We start from the raw sequence: 22,139 nt of genomic DNA, 5'->3' as shown, positions 1-22,139 counted from the left end.
AGTAGGAGACGCTTCCCTGGCAAGCATAGAATGCATGAGCAAGCAATACTTGACATTTTATCGTTTTTTAAATGCAGACCCTTTGCACTGTGCTCTGGGGAGAGGTATGCAAGAAATTATAGAAAGTGACGGAATTAGGGGCTTCGTAAAGAGTCTGACGTCATTCCGTCCTTACTTCAGTCTTCATAATTTGAGTGATGGTGTGCACATTTATTCACAACTTCAATTTTCCACAAAACACGTACTGTGGCCACACAAATAATTAAACGGTTCTCATTTGTGAATTGCATACGAAAGTCAACGCAAAAATCACTTATTTGTGAACACAGTTCGTTCATTTACAACAATCCATCTGCCTGACACAATTCACATACACCTGAAAAAATTTTACTTGTAACTGACCTGACTGCTATACTATTGTGTCAAACCTCCTACCCACACTTATTCTATAAGAATCCAAACAGTTAATCATTTTCTTCTACTATGAGTAGTTACTGTTTGCTATTATACAATTCTTCATCTTTTCTGTTCTTCTCTGCTCTCTTGAAGCCTTCTACATAAAATTAATTCAGCTATTTCTTCTACTCGGCTCTGCTTCTTTCTTGATCCACCTCCACAGTCTTCAAACAATGTCTACATGTGCAGTGCTTCAGCTTACAGTTTGTCGCCCAGTAAGACAATACCGGCCACTTGATATCGTTATAAAACTCCGCTCTGCAGTGCTTGGTTGGTGCTGCCATTTGCGACGCTTGACTAGAAACTAACAGAACTATGTCAGCGATTGTCTGCTGGTACAGCTTAGAAGCAGGACACTCCTTAAACACTTCATCATTATTCTTGTAACCCACCTGTGGAATTTAACCGTGGTAATCATGATTATTATTATTATTATTAGTTTTGTAGAATACCTGTGGTTTATATGTCGGTTACATATAGGAAATAAATGCAACAGTTTAGTGTTTAATTTGAGCTACAATGTTTCAACTAATTTTCAAGATATGTAATGACTTGTAAGTGGGGGTTATGGTGGTCAACAAGACAGGCATTGCCTCCACGACCGGTAACACCCCACGTAATAATGGTCTCGATTTTACGCTCATTTAGATGGCGAGAAATCGTAGAATAATTTCTAGTAGAGACATGGACACAAGAGCATTTTCAACATGCTATTAAACCTTGCAAAGACGGGAAGTCTATAAGATCAGTGGCAAAAGAAAAAGGAATTCCATTCACTGTTCAGGTGGAGAAAGAACTTGCAGAACATGCCAAGAAGTTAGGCAACATATTTTATGTCATCAGAGCTACATATGAATTCTCAGAAACGAACAAAGCATCCAGAATGAGATTTTCACTCTGCAGCAGAGTTTGCTCTGATATGAAACTTCCTGACAGATGAAAAGTATGTGCAATACTGCAACTCGAACTATGGACCTTTGATTATTGCGGGCAAGTTCTCTACGATCTGAGCTACCCAAGCACGACTCACATCCTGTCCTCGCAGCTTTACTTCTGCCAGTACCTCGTCTAGTATCTCCCAAACTTAACAGAAGCTCTTCTGCGAACCTTGCAGAAATGGCATTCTTGGAAGAAAGGACATTGCGGAGATATGGCTTTGCCGCAGCCTGGGGGATGTTTCTAGAATGAGATTTTCACTCTGCAGCGGAGTGTGCGCTGATATGAAACTACCTGAAAGATTAAAACTGTGTGCCGGGCTGAGACTCGAACTCGGGACCTGTCCCTTTCGCAAGCTAGTGGTCATTCTGGAAACATCCCCTAGGCTATCTCCGCAGTAGTCGTTCTCCCGGCGAGGTTCGCAGGTGAGCTTCTGTGAAGTTTTGAAGGTAGGAGACGAGGTACTGGCATAAGCAAAGCTGTGAGAAGGGGGTGTGAGTCGTGCTTGGGTAGCTCAGATGGTGGAGCACTGGCCAGCGTGTGGCTAAGGTCCCGTGTTCGAGTCTCGGTCCGGTACACAGTTTTAATCTACCGGGAAGTTCCACGAGTAAAGTAGTTAATAATTTCAACTCGGTTGCTCGTATGGTTGGTAGAGGTTGGTTAGAGACTTTTCTGAAGAGGAACTCCACTATTTCTGTAAGAAAGCTAGAATCAGTTGGTGTCAGCCGGATTCAAGGCTTCAATAAGGAAGAAGTGTTCACATTTTATGGTCCTCAGGCTGAAACATCCAGTAACTCAAACGACATTCAGGACGCAATACCTCGTAGCAAAAGAATTTGCAAAAATATATCTAATTTCAAGACCTACCAACGCCCTGAAGAATACATAAGGCCAGAAACTGCAGCACACACTAATCCTAGGTCGCACATGAAGAAAGTTCTTGAAGAAAAAAGGGCACAGAAGGTGTGAAAGCTAAACAAAGAAACATCGAAGGCTTTGCAGAAGAGGAAACCAATCATTCAGAAGAAAACTATAGTTCGCAGGAGGAATCTAGCTGCTGCATTTGATGGCACTACATCGGAGACTGATATTGATAACCAGTGCGATGATAACTCGGACAACGACGTTCAGATTGGCAGGGAACAGTGTCTAGTTTGTGCATATGGATGGCGAAATGTGGTGCTGATGTACAGTCTGTGTGTTCAAGATAGGATGAGCCAGACTTCTAGAAGTGTGATTTTTGTGTAAACACTACTTGAATCTAAGTAGGAAACAATTACTTACTGAAATATCTCCAAGGTATTAATTTTGTGAATTTCATATTCCTTACATCCTATATATACTGCATGCATTTTTCTTGATTTGTGAGTTAGTTTCCTTCATTATAATATTTGTGTTTTTTTCACGTTCATGAGCATGTAACATTTACTCCTTAAACTTAATTTCATAAAGATTTCTCTGACCGTTGTTACCGGTATCTGTTGGTACTGCCGGTCAAAGTATTATTTTCACTTCACTTTGTACGCGACAGATGATACATAATACTACAAAACAACATTGTTCCTGAATTTATATATTTCAGTGAATATATACATGCGATTTAATAAATAAGCACCAAAGTTTTTGATATGCTCATTTTGACTCGTCCTTAAGAGACCGTCGTTTCCATAATCTCCCCCGCTCATCCCTTCTTGCTCCTTCCCTTTGTCCCTCTCACCCTCTTTGGTTTCTCTGTCCTTTCTGCCCATTTCCCTCTCCCGCGCACTCAGCCCACCTCCTCCTTCCCGTTCTGTCACTCTCCCCCTCCACTCTGCTCTCTGCACGTTATCACCCCTACCCATATAGGAGGTCGCTGGTTCTTATCCCCACAGTACTCCTTTCCAGATAGTATGTAGTGTGTGCACCAAATTGGTTGAAATCTGTCCAGAGACTTAGAAGAAGCCTTTTACCCATGGCCTTTCCCACGCACACACATGTATATATATTTCACACACATTTAAAATATTTCATACGTATTTATAGAGATAGTTCATCCGTATATCTATCGAATTTCGCTCCGTAGTGTGTTTCAACGCATCTCAAAGTTTATGATGTCTTGTCCTCTGAACTGTGTATCGTACAATGATATAATTTTGTTATAGACTCAGCTACATATGTGGATAGTACCTGCGAAATGTGTTGCGAATAGAGTTAGCAGCAATGAAATAATAAATTTAAACGTCAGGTAGTTTTCCGCGCATCTCAGTGTTTATGACATTTGTCCTGAAAAAAAAATCAGTACACCCCGAAAGACAACATCCACTTTGATCCGATGATACCATGTGCCACTTGCGAGATAGTAGATGTCCGATAATGGTGCAAACAGAGGTTGGAGTGATTATTTTATTAACTGTCCTCTGACTCGTATGTGGGTATATAAAATGATACACTACTCCTTTTAAGTAGAATATCTGATAAATACGCACAAGGATCTGAAAACCGCATCTTCAGGAATGAATATGATCTTACGACAATCAGCTTAAGGCCCTACATTAAGCGAAATTATTCCTGCCCCTAAATATTTGTAATAACGCTTCTGAGTTAAATGAATTCAATTCGATACTTATTAACAATACATCTGACTTGCATGAATTTAAATTTAGTACTTCATAACGCATCCGACTGACGTGACTTGGAATTGGTACTTCCTTCAAACTGTATTCATAACATACAAATTTTAGGGACAAATGCTGCTACTATTTGAAGCAGGGTGTTACGTTCAATGAATACCATTTATCCTCACTCGATAAAAATGGACATTGAACGTAAGTACATCAACTACTGATCACATTAAACATGAACCATAAGCTCCGTTAGGAAAACAAGAATGAGTTTAATTGAATTAGTTTTCACAATATATATAAATATATAAATGACCTAGTAGATAGTGTCGGAAGTTCCATGCGGCTTTTCGCGGATGATGCTGTAGTATACAGAGAAGTTGCAGCATTAGAAAATTGTAGCGAAATGAAGGAAGATCTGCAGCGGATAGGCACTTGGTGCAGGGAGTGGCAACTGACCCTTAACATAGACAAATGTAATGTATTGCGAATACATAGAAAGAAGGATCCTTTATTGTAAGATTATATAATAGCGGAACAAACACTGGTAACAGTTACTTCTGTAAAATATCTGAGAGTATGCGTGCGGGACGATTTGAAGTGGAATGATCATATAAAATTAATTGTTGGTAAGGCGGGTACCAGGTTGAAATTCATTGGGAGACTCCTTAGAAAATGTAGTCCATCAACAAAGGAGGTGGCTTACAAAACACTCGTTCGACCTATACTTGAGTATTGCTCATCAGTGTGGGATCCGTACCAGATCGGTTTGACTGAGGAGATAGAGAAGATCCAAAGAAGAGCGGCGCGTTTCGTCACAGGGTTACTTGGAAACCGTGATAGCGTTACGGAGATGTTTAACAAACTCAAGTGGCAGACTCTGCAAGAGAGGCGCTCTGCATCGCGGTGTAGCTTGCTCGCCAGGTTTCGAGAGGGTGCGTTTCTGGATGAGGTATCGAATATATTGCTTCCCCCTACTTATACCTCCCGAGGAGATCACGAATGTAAAATTAGAGAGATTAGAGCGCGCACGGAGGCTTTCAGACAGTCGTTCATCCCGCGAACCATACGCGACTGGAACAGGAAAGGGAGGTAATGACAGTGGCACGTAAAATGCCCTCCGCCACACACCGTTGGTTGGCTTGCGGAGTATAAATGTAGATGTAGATGTAGTTGACATGTGTTTGGATACGGAAAAGGATAAAATAGAAGCCAACAGATTTTCTACTTCTCGTTCACGAGACAAGTTGTCCTTCCTGAACAACAATGAATGTGCATTACAGATGTTAACGATACAGAGCATACCTTGAAGAGAAAAGAAAAACCATTAAACCAAAGGAAATTGTGCTGAGTCTTGCGCCTTCTGACTTGCATTCCACGCTGGATTATACAACGGTTTCGTGGCCACGTCGACTGGCGGTTGTAGGCGTGCGTTCTGCATATCTGGTCTGTACTTACGGACTCATCTGGCGCCGGTTGAATCACGAATAAACCTGCTCGACACTGAAATAACTTCCCGAAAAAATCCTATCCCGGCTGAAGTTAAAGAAGACGACAGAATGCGTCCAGAGTAAAAGCAAAACCTGTCTTTAAACTTGTGCAAATTTTAACACAAAGCGAAGAAAAACTGCTAACACCGAATAAAACATGTGATCTTGAGTGAAGATCCTGTATAAACACTTAGAGTCAAAGCTTCCTTAACATGGATCAACAAACGAAAAAATATTTTCCACTTTCCGTGATCATGACCAGCAGACTGCCCAATTTTGCAGTTATTAACAGACCTTAACCTGCCACAACCGTAGGTTAAACAGAAAAATGACTCCCCTTGGCTGCGTGCTAAGGCAGATGACAAGTCTGCCCTTGCTGATTACCGAGCAGAAGTACATCCTGTCTGTTGCCACGTCAGCAGGGAATAGAGATGCCTATTGATATCGTAAAGCAGTCCGCCTGACTTCCACTCAGTATGTAAATTACGCAAATAATATCACAGGACACACTTTTTTACTTCGAGTCAAACTTCCGACACTATTAACTCAGTAAGGAATGGAAAACATGAATTGCGCGAAAATATACACTCCGTCTCGCTACTGGCGCTCTACTAGTAGTGGAACTGGGCAACTATGGACGTTCAGCGTTGCGATTTTGCAATGTCAGAGAGTGACACTACGTGAGACTGAACCCAAGTGTGGCATCAGCGAAATTGCAGGCGCCCGCCAGTATGCCTGGCCAGAGCTATAACAGTCTACATTCATTCCATGTAGGCTTTCACGGCCGGCGTCTTTATCAGTAAACTCTTCCGGGCTAAGTTGCCGTGGTCGATCTGTAGAACTTCTTCTCCCTGACGTTTCGTTCTCAACTACGGAGAACATCTTCCGAGGTGAGTCGACGACTGGCTGCTAGGAGCTGGGGCCGCCGCTTATATAGAGATCGTAGAGGGCGCCACCACACGTCACGAGGCGTCGATGTGTAGCTATCTCTGGCTATCGTCTGTTCTCTCGATTGCAGGCAATCGATTGTCACGTGATTGATGCAACGTCGACCGCCATATCTTGTCCAATTTTAATCCTTCTTCTTTACGATTAAAATTGTATTGATGTTTGTGGATTTCAATTGCCATGTTTCAGGTAGAGACCATTTTTAGACCTACTAAGAAAATTAGTGAATGCCTAAGATCAACAAATGATGCTCGTCACCCCCTAGCCACCCCAGGGGTATATAAAATTCCGTGTAGTTGTGGCAGGGTTTACATAGGAACTACAAAAAGAAGCATCAATACACGGTTGACGGAGCACAAAAGAAACTGTCGCTTGGGACATATCGACAAATCGGCAGTAGCGGAACATGTTTTTAAGGATGGAGATCACGAAATAAAATTTGGTGAAACAAGCGTGCTAGCGAGGACGTCGCACTATTATACACGTATGTATAGAGAGGCAATTGCATCAATCACGTGACAATCGATTGCCTGCAATCGAGAGAACAGACGATAGCCAGAGATAGCTGCACATCGACGTCACGTGACGTGTGGTGGCGCCCTCTACGATCTCTATATAAGCGGCGGTCCCAGCTCCTAGCAGCCAGTCATCGACTCACCTCGGAAGATGTTCTCCGTAGTTGAGAACGAAACGTCAGGGAGAAGAAGTTCTACAGATCGACCACGGCAACTTAGCCCGGAAGAGTTTACTGATAAAGTCTACATTGTTACCATATTTCCTGAACCATACACTGTTTCTATAAGAAATTAATAATGAGATATAATCTCTTTCCCTGTTGCTAAGCAATCACTTACTTTGCAACCTGTCAGGAGGATGTGCACTATGTCGTTTTGACTTAACAGTGGCCCAGATGAGCTGACTGTCATTCTTTGACCACCAGTAACTGGGGATGGCTATCCTGGCTATCCAGTGACAATCGTCAGCATTAAATAACTGTCTGAGCGAAAGTGTGTGTTGATAATGTGTCAGTTTACTTGCCTGAGAAATACATCACTCGGGTTTGGTGGAAGACAGCCTTACTATTGTGTCTGCCATTGACTGTCACAGAAGTTCTGGGCAAAGTGGAGTCTTTGAGCGGCATGGACTTGTTTGCTGAATATCTTAATGTGCAGACTGTACGAGCTTCTATTCAGAGCTATAGACTTTGCTCTAGGGTTCTTTATATTATGTGTTTTAGGCCTGAGTTAACCCTCGTGTTATCTGAAAGAGGTCAGCTGGTAGCACTAACTTACATTCATTAGTTTTGTATGTCACTGTCATCTCTCTCTATTGCCTTTGAGCCTTCATGTTAATTTACAAAATCCATTTTCTTGCTTCTCCAATATAATGTGTATTCAGCATAAATACGAGTTTAGTTTCCATGTCACAGCTAAAGCCATGTGGGAGTTCTCTTTCAGATTTTATTGATGGAATTAATCACAGTAATCTCAGTTTAAAATAAAGCTATGTACATTGCCAAATGTTCCTATTGTCCATGTTGCAATTATTCCTATCTACTGGGTTTATGCCTAGCTTGTAATTTCTCAGTTACTTATGGTGCCTTTGGTACTCAGGGATAATTTTATTACCTTTTGTTGAAGCCTAAAGGGTTTCATCCCTCAACATTTGTTTATGCATATTTTATTGTTGCCCATTTCTTTCACAGTGCTTTTATTGTAGCTGATTGCCTGTTCCCATCTGAAAACTGATTATTCATGTTGGGTTTACTATTATGGAACATTTATTCTCTTTGTGTTAATTCATACTATGCTTTATTCTATTTGTGTTGAAACGGCACTCGAATGAGGACGAAACTCAGTGATATCTCAAGTAAAATTATTCAGTTTCTAATTCTAAAACTGTATGGTTTATTTGCTTGCATTCATATGTGTTTCTCAGCCTTTACATGTTAAAAAATGTACAATAACTATCTGGAGTACCCTTTAAAATATAGAACTGTCTCTTCTGGTTCAAATGTTTTGTTTTTGTGACCTGGCACCGTACCCTTCTCACATCCTCACTTGCTACGCTGTTTCATTTCTGATGATCTACTTTCCAAAGTGACATCATACAACATTGCCAGATTTCCCGTCTCTTTCTCTTAACCCTCTGACATCACAGTCGAAAATGGATGAACTAGGCCAGTTGTTCTGAATTTAAAATGTTGGAAAATTAAAAAAATCCAGGATACCAGCACTAGGTCAGTTTAAAATTCGTGAATTTTCCCCCATTTCAAGTTGCAAGAACTAGCCACTTGCGTTAAGTTTAACACTCAAGATGGTAGAACTACATCATTTTAAAATGGCAGAAAATTGAAGAAAACTTGTTGAAAGTAGTGAGATACCATAATGGTGCATTCTGAATGCCTATGAGACTTAGGCCACTAGTCTTAAGTTCAAAACATTGACTTCTGTTTGATGAACAATAATTGTTGCAACCATGTGTGTACATGTATAGTAATACAGGAACGGTTTCATATTTTGTCCAAGCAATTGCATCCCACATTCACTGCACTGTGGTGGGGCAGGCTGTTTGCAGGTTAAAAGCAGCAGCAATGTCTCCAGATGCCATGTGGCAATTAATCCACTCGACTGATCCAGCAGTGGAAATACAAGTCATGATGGCCAATGCTGCATGACAGTCTCCCCCACCCTGTCAAGAATAAGAGGCGTTTGGTGTCTGAACCTAACAGTAGGTTGCAGATACGGTACTTAATGTGATGAACAACAACAGGATATTTGTTACTCCTGGTGTCTCACAATAACTATCAAACAAATGGATAAAAGATTATATACATAGTACTGACACTATCTCTATACTTTTGGAGCATGCTCAAAATTGCTAAAGCTAGTAAGCTGAAAGATTCACATAGAATCATAAAGGTTGGGAAAAGTAAAAAGTGACATGAGTAATGCTTCTTCTCAGGAGACTAATTTCTGATTACCTGTTAGGCACAAACTTGGTCCTGTGGCTACCAGTGTATTTGCTACCTTTATGATGGTGTTAACAAGGCATAATAAAGGGACTAGACAAGGGCAACTAGGAGAGAGTCATCATAAATTTACTGGAGTCACATAGAGATACTAGACCTCGTATTTTGACAACATCCATGGTTCATCAGGTAACTATATAAGTTAAATATAATATAGAAAGAATAATTGACTTTAGTTAGAGACATAGGGTGGCATTAAAAACTGTGACCAGTCTTCGCCATGAAAGTGACACCAAGACTTAATATACATGCAGAGAATGGTGCCAAATAATCAGTGGGAGAAGAACTGAAGAAAGCATACAATCATGGTACTACTGCTGTTGTCAAATCCCTTATAAAGTAAGTGACTACCAAACGAATGCTTCATCAACACTAGAAGGGTCAATCTTAGTGTACCAACCAATTAAAAAATTTAATGTTGACAAAATTTAATGTTGACTAGTGACTGTTCCCCAGAAAACGACCGGTTTACATGTCATTATGGACGACATCTCATTCAGTATCGCTAGATTTAACCCCACAATGGGATTGATTGATTTGACAATCCTGAGGTCGAAACAGTACATCTTCTTGGCCTTGAAGTATGATCATATTTGAATTTTAAGACCATGTTACTTGCTTGATTTAAATACATACATTGTGCAGGATCTCATGTTGTTAACTTCAGCATAGCACCCACATACACGTTGACAGTGGATGTACTGCTGCTGGAGACATCAGTGTTTGAAGGTAATGGATCGCAGTCGCTCATCATCCAATCATTGATGTATTTCAGCTTTCTGCACAGTTGATCCCAGTCCATCCCAGCGAACAAGCTAGCTAGGCAAACTGTTGAGTTTTATATACAGGAAACACCTCCCTTTGGAGTTTGGAGTGGTGGTGGAGACATTAAAACTGACCCACCCACCCATCCACACCCACCCACACACAGACACACATAGAGAGAGAGAGAGAAAGAGAGAGAGAGAGAGAGATGGGGTGTCAGAGGAATTTGGGGCAAATGCAATGACATGGGAATTGGAACTGCACAGTTGGGCTGGCAATGCAGCAGGGGGAAGGAGGTCACTGCAACTGTGCAGACTGCATCAGTGTCCACCGATGTTAGCGAGAATCTAGGATCTTCCACCACTTTTATCCCCTTAATGCCAAGTGCTGCGAATTCGCATCATACCAGTGCTGTGCTAATAACTGAAATGTTAACTCTTTTCGAGTGCCAGTGCCCATAGATGCTGATTCTTCAAGAAGATACCAGTGTTTCTGACAAGTACTGTATTCTCCTGAAATGTTTCGTGTACCTCTAAAGCAACATAATTTTTATTTTTATTTTTCATCTAGAAATTTAGTCAGGCATTAACGGGTTAACTTAGTACAAGTGGTCTAGTTCTGTTATTTTAAACTGTGACATTAAAAGAGGTTAGAGAAGTAACGTCTTTGATTAGTAATCAAAACGTCTTCAGTCCTGGCTTCAAATTCCGACACTACTTAAAGTTTGATTAATTATCAGCACTGGCGTCAGAAGACTTCCGGCATAAGAAGTCAACCTCATTCTGCCAACTCCCTTGTCAAATAGGGCCGAGGAGCGGACATAGGTTGAGGAAATTCTCTTGTCCTTGGTGTAGGGAACTACCCCTAAAGTCAGAAGAATCAGCAATGATCAATGGCATGAGGATGCAGAAGGCAATGGAAACCACTGCATTAAAGACACATAACGTTTATCTACAGGAAACGACATTGAAAAAATGTCAATGATGATCTCTCCATTGGCAAAAGATTCCGGAATAGTCACCCATTGGGATCTTCCTAGAGGGGACTGTCAAAGGGGAGGTGACAATGTGAAAAAGACTGAATAACCAACGGAAGGATAACGTTCTAAGAGTCGCGGCATGGCATGTCAGGAGCTTGAATGTGGTAGGGAAGCTAAACAATCTGAAAAGGGAAATGAAGAGGCTCAATCTAGATACAGTAGGTGTAACTCATTAAAGTGCAACGGAAAGAAGACAAAGTTTTCTGGTCGGATGAGTATATGGTAATATCAACAGCAACAGAAAATGATGAAACTGGAGTAGGATTCCTTATGAATAGAAAGGTAGAGCAAAGAGTGTGTCACAGTGAACAGTTCAGTGATTATTATCGCGACAGCAAAACCAACACCGACAACGATAGTTCAGGTATACATGCCGACGTCACAGGCTGAAGATGAAGAGATAGACAAAGCATATGAGGATACTGAAAGGGTAATACAGTACATAAAGCAAGAATGTAATAGCCGTGGGTGACTGGAATGCAGTTGTAGGGGAAGGAATAGAAGAAAAGTTACAGAAGAATATGGGCTTCGCACAAGTAATGGCAGAGGGGAAAGACTAATTGAGTTCTGTAACAAATTTCAGTTAGTAATAGCGAATACTCTCTTCAAGAATCACAAGAGGAGAAGGTATACTTCGAAAACGCCAGGTGATTTCAGTTAGATTACATCATGGTCAGACAGGGATTCCGATATCAGATAGTGTATTGTAAGGCGTACCCAAGAGCAGGTATAGACTCAGATCACAATGTAATGATGAAGAGTAGGATGAAGTTTAAGAGTTTAGTCAGGAAGAATTAATATGCAAAGAAGTGGGATATGAGAGTACTAAGGGACGACAAGACACACTTGAAATTGTCAAAGGCTATAGACACATCAATAACGAATAGCGCAGTAAAATGCCATGGGTAACAGAAGAAATACTTCAGTTGATTGATGAAAGAAGGAAATATAAAAATGTTCAGGGAAATTTAGGAATACAGAAATACAAATAGCTGAGAAATGAAATACTTATAAATAGGAAGTGCAGGGAAGCTAAGACGAAATGGCTGCTAGAAAAATGTGAAGAAATTTTAAAAAAAAGATCATCAGAGGATTGACTCAGCGTATAGGAAAGTCAAAATAGTCTTCGGTGACATTAAAAGCAAGGTTGGTAGCATTGAGAGTGCAATGGGAATTCCATTGTTACATGTAGAGGAGGGAGCGAGTACATTGAAGTCCTCTGCTAGGGGGAAGATTTGTCTGATGTGATAGAAGAAGAAACAGGAGTCGATTTAGAAGAGATAGGGATCCAGTACTAGAATCACAATTTACGACAGGTTTGGATGACTTAAAGTCAAATAAGTCAGAAAGGATCGGTAACATTCCATCAGCATTTTTAAAGTCGATGGGGGAAGCAGCAACAAAACGAATATCCACGTTTGTGTGTAGAACGTTTGAGTCTGGTGACATACCATCTGACTTACAGAAAAATATAATCCACACAATTCCAAACACTGCAAGGGCCGACGAGTGCGAGAATTATCGCACAATCAGCTTAACAGTTCTTGCATTCAAGTTGCTGACAATAATTATATACAGAAGAATGGAAAAGGAAATTGAGGATGTGCTAGATGACGATCAGATCGGCTTTAGAAAAGATAAAGGCACGAGAGAGGCAATTCTGACGTAGTGGCCGATAATGGAAGCAAGACTAAACAAAAATCACGACGCGTTCATAGAATTTGTCGACCTGAAAAAAAGCATTCCACAATGTAAAATGTTCGAAATTCTTAAAAAATCGGGTAAGGTTTAGGGAGAGGTGGCTGGTATACAATATGTACAAGAGCCAAGAGGGGACGACCAGGAAAGAAGTGCTCAGATTAAGACAGGGATGTTGTCTTTCTTCTCTACTATTCAGTCTGTACATCGAAGAAGAAATGATGGAAGTAAAAGAAAGGTTCAGTAGTGGAATTAAAATTCAAGGTGAGAGAATATCAATGGTACGATTTGCTGATGACATTGCGATCCTGAGTGAAAGTGAAAAAGAATTACATGATGTGCTGAGTGGAATTAACTCTCTAATGAGTACAGAAAATTGATTGGGAGAAAATCCGAAAAAGATGAAAGTAATGAACAGCAGCAGAGATGAGAACAGCAAGAAACTCAACATCAGGATTGATGAAGTTAAGGTATTCTGCTACCAAAACAGCAAAATGACGAATGACAGATGGAGCAAGGAGGACATCAAAAGCAGACTAGCACTGGCCGAGGAAGAAATGTCCGAGAATGCATGTCTGGATCACAGTATTGTATGCAAGTGAAATATGGCCATTGGAAAACCAGAACAGAAGAGAATCGAAGAATTTGAGATGTGGTGCTACAGGCGGATGTTAAAATTTAGGTCGACTGGTAAGGTAAGGAATGAAGGGGTTCTTCACAGAGTTGTAGAGGAAATGAATATGAGGAAAACAGTGACAAGAAGAAGGGACAGGATGATAGGACATCTGTTAAGACATCAGGGAATGATTTCCATATTACTAGAGGAAGGTATAGAGGGCAAAAACCGTAGAGGAAGACAGAAATCGCAAAACATCCAGGAATAAATAGAGGTAGGCACAGGCGACGAATTCATGGTGGGCCACATCAAACCAATCAGAAAACTGATGACCTCCCACCCCCTCAAAAAAGAGAGGGCTGGTTGATGCGTGGGGCAAAACCTGGCAACATTGCAAGATGTTGTTAGGGAAATCATATCATCATAAATCTGGCAACAATTCAGAATGTCAGTATTGTCGTTTCCCCACTACTCATAATAATGATTAACATTTGAATTAAGTTTGTGTACTGAGATCGTAGACCATTTGGACTTAAAGATCAGTACCACACGAGAATAGGGGAAAAGCTTGTAAATTGTACCACCTTTTAGGTTGCACCACCGACATGTCTAGCAAACAATGTGTGTGGTGATGCTGCAATATTAGACGTGATACGTATTAGGTTGTATCCAGTTGCTGCATGACCAGTTTGGCAGCCCATTGATAGTGTTGGCCTGGAGTGGTTCTAGTTTATTTTCCGCTTTCAGGTAGGAAATGTTGATTTTTGAAGCTAAGCGTCTTATTCGTATAGATTTGTAAATTCTTCTATAATTTATCAAGCATATATTTATACTTCTTCAGTGGTGATGTACGTGCAACTATTTAAAATCACTCGACCCTGTATGCAGCAAAAAATAAGTTTAAAAAGGTATGGTGTGATCTTATAAGTTACGCCTTCACTTTTCTTCTATATTGTTCTAGTACTTATCAGAATAATGTTCAGTACACATCTTTGAAAAATTGATCTCGTCTATTGAGTTTATTGCTACATCTGTCGCAGCTATAGCTTTAACTAGAGATAACGGTGCTTGGCATCGAACACCACTCATAGTCCACAGTGACTAGGCGTTCCATCTTTAAGCCACTTGCAGCTTTTTCCAGCCAAGCAGCTGGAAGATGGCAAACCCTGACAATATTATGCTGCGTTCATCATAAGAATAAACCTGATGTGAACATTACACTATGTATTTTTCCATGTAAGCTGGAATCTCATTGGATTTCGTTTCACGTGGAACGGAACTCAAGCTGTCTATAGTACAGTCAGGTACAAGAATAAGAACATGTTTCATGCTGTGCGTTACGTGTGCATCGACGTGCTACTGGACAACAGCTTTACTGGTGCATTAATCTTGGACAGTACGGACCAGTCATCTGGTACAACTAATCTGCAGTGACGCCAATAGATGCAGTTGAGGCCTAAAAAGAGACAGCAGAGAAGCACTATAGTTACAAATTTAATTTAATTTTTAAGTAGAATGAAATAATATACTGCAAAACTCCCACAGTACGCTTCTTAGAAGACTAGACAGAAAACATAACATACTTTCGTTCTTAGCTATCATACTGTTGTAATTCAACACAAGAGTAATGACAATTCCCAACTTGACCGCAGGTTAATTTTTGTGCGTAAGCTATGGTAACGTAAGAGGGAACTGCAGGGATTTAACGGTATTTAAGTACTGAAGCCACTGAGGGTATTGCTTGTAGTCAGTCGTCTGGTAGTGTCCGAACATCTTCCATATCCGAATCTGAAGAATACATCTCGCCACTCGATCTGTCATCTGATACGTTTGTAACGAGGTGATCACCAACAAAATACACGAAACCATCAAAGTGACACATTTTCTCCTCTTCTTTTATGACGTGCTGTTCTGCATCCCGTCAACTTTCGGCAGTGACGTGCGACAAACTTCGTGCATTCGTTGCAGTACGTATGGCAGCTTGAATGTCTTGTTATTTCTCGCGACAAATCCCATGACCTGGCTCCAAATCAGTTTTATTGGATTCAGCAGGCAGTGTCATGGTGGTAATCTAACAAAAATGTGACTTGCAGAAGCCGGCCGCTGTGGCCGAGCGGTTCTACGCCGGCACGGTAGCTCAGAGTGTTCGTTCAGAGGGTTAGTTGCCCTCTGTAATAAAAAAACAACTAGTTAATGGATCAACGACGAACTGAAACGGGTGTCTTGCGACATCCGCCCCGCGCAGGTGCAACGAACGAAAACGAACAAAATGAGATTTCCACAAAAAAAAAAGGCGCTTCAGTCTGGAGCCGCGCTGCTGCTACGGTCCCAGGTTCGAATCCTGCCTCGGGCATGGATGTGTGTGATGTCCTTAGGTTAGTTAAGTTAGTTAGGTTTAAGTAGTTCCAAGTCTAGGAGACTGTTAACCTCAGATGTTAAGTTTCATAGTGTTTAGAGCCATTTGTACCATTTTTTTGACTTGCAGACTTAGCAGTTTCATCGACAACGTATTGGGCTACAATATAACATTCAGCCTATTGCAGCAATGCAACCTTAATTGCCGTAGGATCGACGCTGGCTCCCTTTTATATTAGTCACCTTACAAGGTCTTGCTTTTTGCAAAGTTTTTGCAACCTGTGCTCAACTTCCACGCTGCGATAAGACGCACTGTCAAATACAATAACGCTGAAGGACTCCAATTTGGTCAGAATATTTCTAAACAACTTACAAAACATTTCAGCATTCACTTCCTCGTGATAATCTCCTGTTTTCTTAGCGTCAAAAAGTAAAGCACCACATTCCATACAGCAACAGTTGCTACCTATATGCACAACAATTAACCTATTTCCTTTTCCCTTCGCGTATTTTATCTCCCGTGATAGAGCTGCAACGAAAGCTTGCCTCTCATCACTAACTGTTGTGTGAGTCCACACTTTTTGTGTGACATGTCCCGCATTAACCAACGTCTCATCAGAGTTATAAATATTACGTTTCTCACTCGTAAATTTGCGAATCTGACAAAGATAACGCCTCCTGCACGAAGAAATATCATCTCTGTAATTTCATATTCCTTTTTTCAAACTGGAAGCCGATGTCGCTCATTAGTTTGCATAATGTTGTCCTCTTAAAAGTGGACAAGTCATCTACCACCTTTAAGTGCCTTATTTATTGTGAGTGCCTCGTTTCTCAAGAGAAACGCGTGCGCCTTTGACCGCATTGCACTTTTCACAAAATCTTCACTCTTTCGTGAGACATACGACTGACATTTCCTCCCCATCTCTGGAGGAGGAGGAGGAGGAGGAGATTGGTGTTTAACGTCCCGTCGACAACGAGGTCATTAGAGACGGAGCACAAGCTCGGATTAGGGAAGGATGGGAAAGGAAGTCGGCCGTGCCCTTTCAAAGGAACCATCCCGGCATTTGCCTGGTGTGATCTAGGGAAATCACGGAAAACCTAAATCAGGATGGCCGAACGCGGGATTGAACCGTCGTTCTCCCGAATGCGAGTCCAGTGTGCTAACCACTGCCCCATCTCTGGAGTGGAAAATTTGCCAGTATTGTGTTTTTCATTGCACGTACTCAGTACACTTGACACAGAAACACCAGTAAATTCAGATGTTATTTCTGCAATCTGTCGTATCGCTAGCGACGGATATTTTTCCGTAAACTTGTTAAAAACAGCCAGCCATTTTTAGACTAAGTGCTAACAGCGCGGCGATCAGTGCACAGCAGTATGGAGAGTGCGACCTTACGCGATGTTTCATGTAAAAACTACATAGCTAATGAATGACTAAGAAAAGCGTCGATGGCTGTTAATACATTAGAACATCTTTAATCATCATTTACAGTAACGTAGTAATATGATGCCTTGTACATAAAGAGGTCCTACGTTCAAGAGCGTAACAACACCATTGTATGTATGCTATGGCTGCTAACCACTCATCACGTTTGTGTTTGTTTACATCAGGTTTATTTGTATGATTAACGAAGTATACACAAGGATTGCTCAGCTGTTAGAAGAGTCATATGGCAGGCCTGCAGTCGTACAAAATGCTACCAGTTGTTTCTCCAGGAAACTAGAAATGGGGACGAAGAAATGAGTGAACAGACAGTCATAGCTCCCAGGAAAATCAAGAGAAGCTAATGGAAATTATGCACTCCTGATTTCTTCACCTCTCACAAAACAAATCGTTAGTAGCAGAATGTCAGTACACCCATATCTCACCTATCCCTGTTCCACAAAATACAGTAAGTAGCAGAGCAATATTATATGCCGTGGTGATCCCTCCTTGCCGTGGTGTCCTCCTTGACACACAATCTGAGGAAAACAAAAGAAGGGCTAACAGAACTAACACTGCCAAAACCAAAAGTTGCAATAAATCTTCAACCTGGTCGTACAAGAACTTGCGAACTTGACCAGGAGGTAGAAATTATTAACTTTCTCAAAAGTTGTGTGTGGTTTGGTACCTAGTGTGCAAAAGTAAGTGCGAAGAAAAACGTATTTCATTGTGATTTCTGCAAACCCAAATGAGTAAATAATGTTGATACTGTTCAGTGTAAATCCAAAAGTAGCCTAGTATTTCAGACAATGAAATAGAAATTAATAGTAGTCTTGACCACACTCACAAAACTTCTGCACTTATTGCTACAGTTGATTGTTTTTTATTGTTTCAGGTTGTAAAAATAGTGGTGCAATTCAGAAGACGTAATTATAAATTGTACCACTTTGCACATATCCATCTATTGTGCTATATTTTTTAAATTGGATAAAATTTGTTTTTGAAGATTTGGGAAGATGTGTCCGAGCGAACTGGCTACATTTTATTGCTATTATATTTAGATAATGTATATTAGATTTCAGTAAAATCAGAAAATGCTGAAAGTGGTATAATCTATTAGATTTTACCCTATTACTGAGAAATAACAGAGCTGTATACCCTATATAATTACATGATAAGGTAGTAGTGGGAGCCAAGAGCGAGTCGTTTCTTCTTAGTTATCACCATTTTACTGGCATTCTGCCTGAAACCTAAGCTCGGATGACACTTATTGTCAACCAGAGCCAGTCGAACAATCCTGCAACCTTCTCATGGTGTAGCCCAGGAGTAATCAACCTTTCCACATCTACCACTCAGATTTGTAGCGCTGCTGGGAGTAAAATTTCCTCAACAGTCCGTAGTAGTGGTCATTTATAAAGTGGGGAAGTTATTTTATTTCTTAGATGTTATAAAGCAGAGTTACAGCAAGTTAAATCATGTAATAATAATCATTTACCAAATACTCTAAGTCGAACTTTCACTGAATTCGGCATAATAAATCTTTAGAAGACAAGTTACTGAGGTCAAATATGTCATTTCTTATTTACACTTTCCATGCATAATGCATGAAGTCTGATTACCTCTAGATTGCTTGTAGATAATTAATGAGATCCCTGAGGCTGATGCTGTGAAACTAAATACTGGATACGTGTCTCAATTTTTGCAAGGAAGAAAGAAACGTAATCTCATTTACAAATATTCAGGGAGGTTCTTTCTTTCCTCATAACACAATTAACAGCACTAAAGTCAGATTACACTTCTTTCTTCTAATAACCAAAATATCCATGTTACTGACCTACCATTGATGGTGCTCCACCAGTAGCGAATGCAACAACATTTTTCAAAGGAATATTACTCCTTGAAAAGTATGGTTCAAAACTGGTTCTGAGCACTATGGGACTTAACATCTATGGTCATCAGTCCCCTAGAACTTAGAACTACTTAAACCTAACTAACCTAAGGACATCACACAACACCCAGTCATCACGAGGTAGAGAAGAAAAGTATGTTTTACAGTATTAAATGTAGATAATTCTGTTACATCTGTAACAAGATTTATTACCACTAGCATTTCTTATCGTAATGTATTGTTTTCATCAAAATAACATACATACACTATGTGATCAAAAGTATCCGGACACCAGGCTGAAAATGACTTACAAGTCTTGGTGTCCTCCATCGGTAATGCTGGAATTCAGTATGTTGTTGGCCCATCCTTAGTCTTCATGACAGCTTCGACTTTCGCAGGCATACGTTCAATCAGGTGCTGGAAGGTTTCTTGGGGAATGGCAGCCCATTCTTCACGGATTGCTGCACTGAGGAGAGGTATCGATTTCGGTCGCTGAGGCCTGGCACGAAGTCGGCGTTCCAAAACATCCCAAAGGTTTTCTGTAGGATACTAGGATACAGATCAGGACTCTGTGCAGGCCAGTCCATTACAGGAATTTTACTGTCGTATAACCACTCCGCCAAAGGCCGTACATTATGAAGAGGTTTCGATCATGTTGAAAGATGCAATCGCCATCCTCTTCAATAGTGGGAGGCAAGAAGGTGCTTAAAACATCAATGTAGGCCTGTGCTGTGATAGTGCCGCGCAAAACAACAGTGGGTATAAGCCCCTCCATGAAAAACACGACCACACCATGACACTGTCGCCTCAGAATTTTACTGTTGGCACTATACACGCTGGCTGATGTTCACGGGGCATACCGACACCCTGCCATCGGATCGACACTCCACACAACGTTTTTCTACTGTTGAATCGTCCAATGTTTACGCCCCTTGCACCAAGTGAAGCGTTGTTTGGCATTTCCGGCGTGATGTGTGGCTTATGAGCAGCCACTCGACCATGAAATCCAAGTTTTCTCACCTCCCGCCTAACTGTAGCAGTACTTGCAGCGGATTCTGATGCAGTTTGGAATTCCTGTGTGATGGTCTGGATACATGCCTATTACACATTACGACCCTATTCAACTGTCGGCGGTCTCTGTCAGTCAACAGACGAGGTCGGCATGTACGCTTTTGTGCTTTACCTGACCCTTCACGTTTCTATTACACTATCACATCGGAAACAGTGGACCTAGGAATGTTTAAAGGTGAGAAAATTTCGCTTAAAGACGTATGACACAAGTGAAACCCAATCACCTGACCACGTTCGAGGTCCGTGAGTTCCGCGGAGCGCCCCATTCTGCTCTCTCACAATGTCTAATGGCTACTGAAGTCGCTGATACGGAGTACCTGGCAGTAGGTGGCAGCACAATGCACCTAATATGAAAAACTTATGTTTAAGAGAATAGCCATGAATAACGGTTACAGAATAGACATGGTTAAAAAACTGTTACGGAAAAGTAATAAGCGCAAAAAGAAAAAACCTGATGGAGAGAAAGTGAAAATTATCACGATGCCATACTACGGAACAGTCTCACAAAAGATAGCAAATATATTTAAGCCATACGATGTTAAAATAGCTTTTTAGACTAATTACCTAGTGAGGTATAGCCTTAAGCACGATATTGGCGAGAAGAGAAATAAGTTTGAAAGATCGGGAGTTTATAAGATTCAGTGCAGAACTTGTGATGCAAAATATATAGGGCAGACAGGAAGATCATTCGCGATCAAATATAAAGAACATAAAGATGCGTTCAGGTTAGGAAATTATGACAAATCAGCTGTTGCGAACCATATATATGAAACAGGCCATCCCTTAATAGCATAGAAGATAACGTAGAAATATTGCATGTAGAAAAGAAAGGGAGGAAACTTGATTTACTAGAGGAATTCGAGATATATATCCATGGAAAGAAACAAAGCAATATTCTAAATTCACAAGATAATTTTAAAGAAATGAGATTTTTAGCGGGTTTTTAGAAATATTTTAGGGTAGGTATGCGACTTTAAACTTGTAGCATGTCACTGACGGAGTTGCGAGAGGCTAACGATGGCAGACCAATGCAACAAGGAAATAAGGCGCCCAAATAGCATAGCGTTACCGACAAGCACACGACTGTAACCACGCCACAACACCTAGGCACGTCAGTCCACAACAGCTCCCGAGCCGGCACAGTGCGACAGCATACTTGGTAGCTATGGGACGGCCATCGACTTGTGTCATCAACTTCAATGTAAGACGAGGACCCACAGTCCAATATACTTTTATTCGGTTTTACTCTATGGACTTCCCAACTATTTGTGATGGTATTTTGTCTTTTTAATCCGTTTAATTTCATGACATTGACTTTACAACCTGATGATGAGAGCATTGTCTCTTGAAACGCGTTGTTAAAATATAGGTATAAGATCGCGGTTGAATGCTAACAGTGATAACCAGATTAACAGTCATTTCTCCTACTCGCCGTTTTACTGTGCTATCGCTTAGCGGCGACGTTTCTATAATTTCAAGTATACCGTGGTGCATGACTCTTGAGATAATTTGTTTTATAGAGACAGTTATCGTAGTTTCTCCAATAGTAAAGCTCTTGTCACTTTTCGCAAGTATGAACTACTGTGAGTGGCAATTAATCCACCTACGTTTGCTGTATGTTGTTTGTTAAATGAGGCAACGATTTGTGAACGGTTCTGAAACATTTAAAATATTTCCTGAAAATATTCAGTGGGCTTGCCATTCAGTTGATTGTTTTGTAGACAGATGTCTCGCAATCTACTTGGCTTCATTGCCTCATTGGATAATGTTTTATCACATAATAAACATAGTGGATGTTGTTTATTTGAACATGTTTTATGAAA

This window comes from Schistocerca cancellata, chromosome 7, assembly GCF_023864275.1.
Source record: "Schistocerca cancellata isolate TAMUIC-IGC-003103 chromosome 7, iqSchCanc2.1, whole genome shotgun sequence".
NCBI lineage: Eukaryota > Metazoa > Arthropoda > Insecta > Orthoptera > Acrididae > Schistocerca > Schistocerca cancellata.
Note: the sequence above shows the minus strand (reverse complement) of the source record.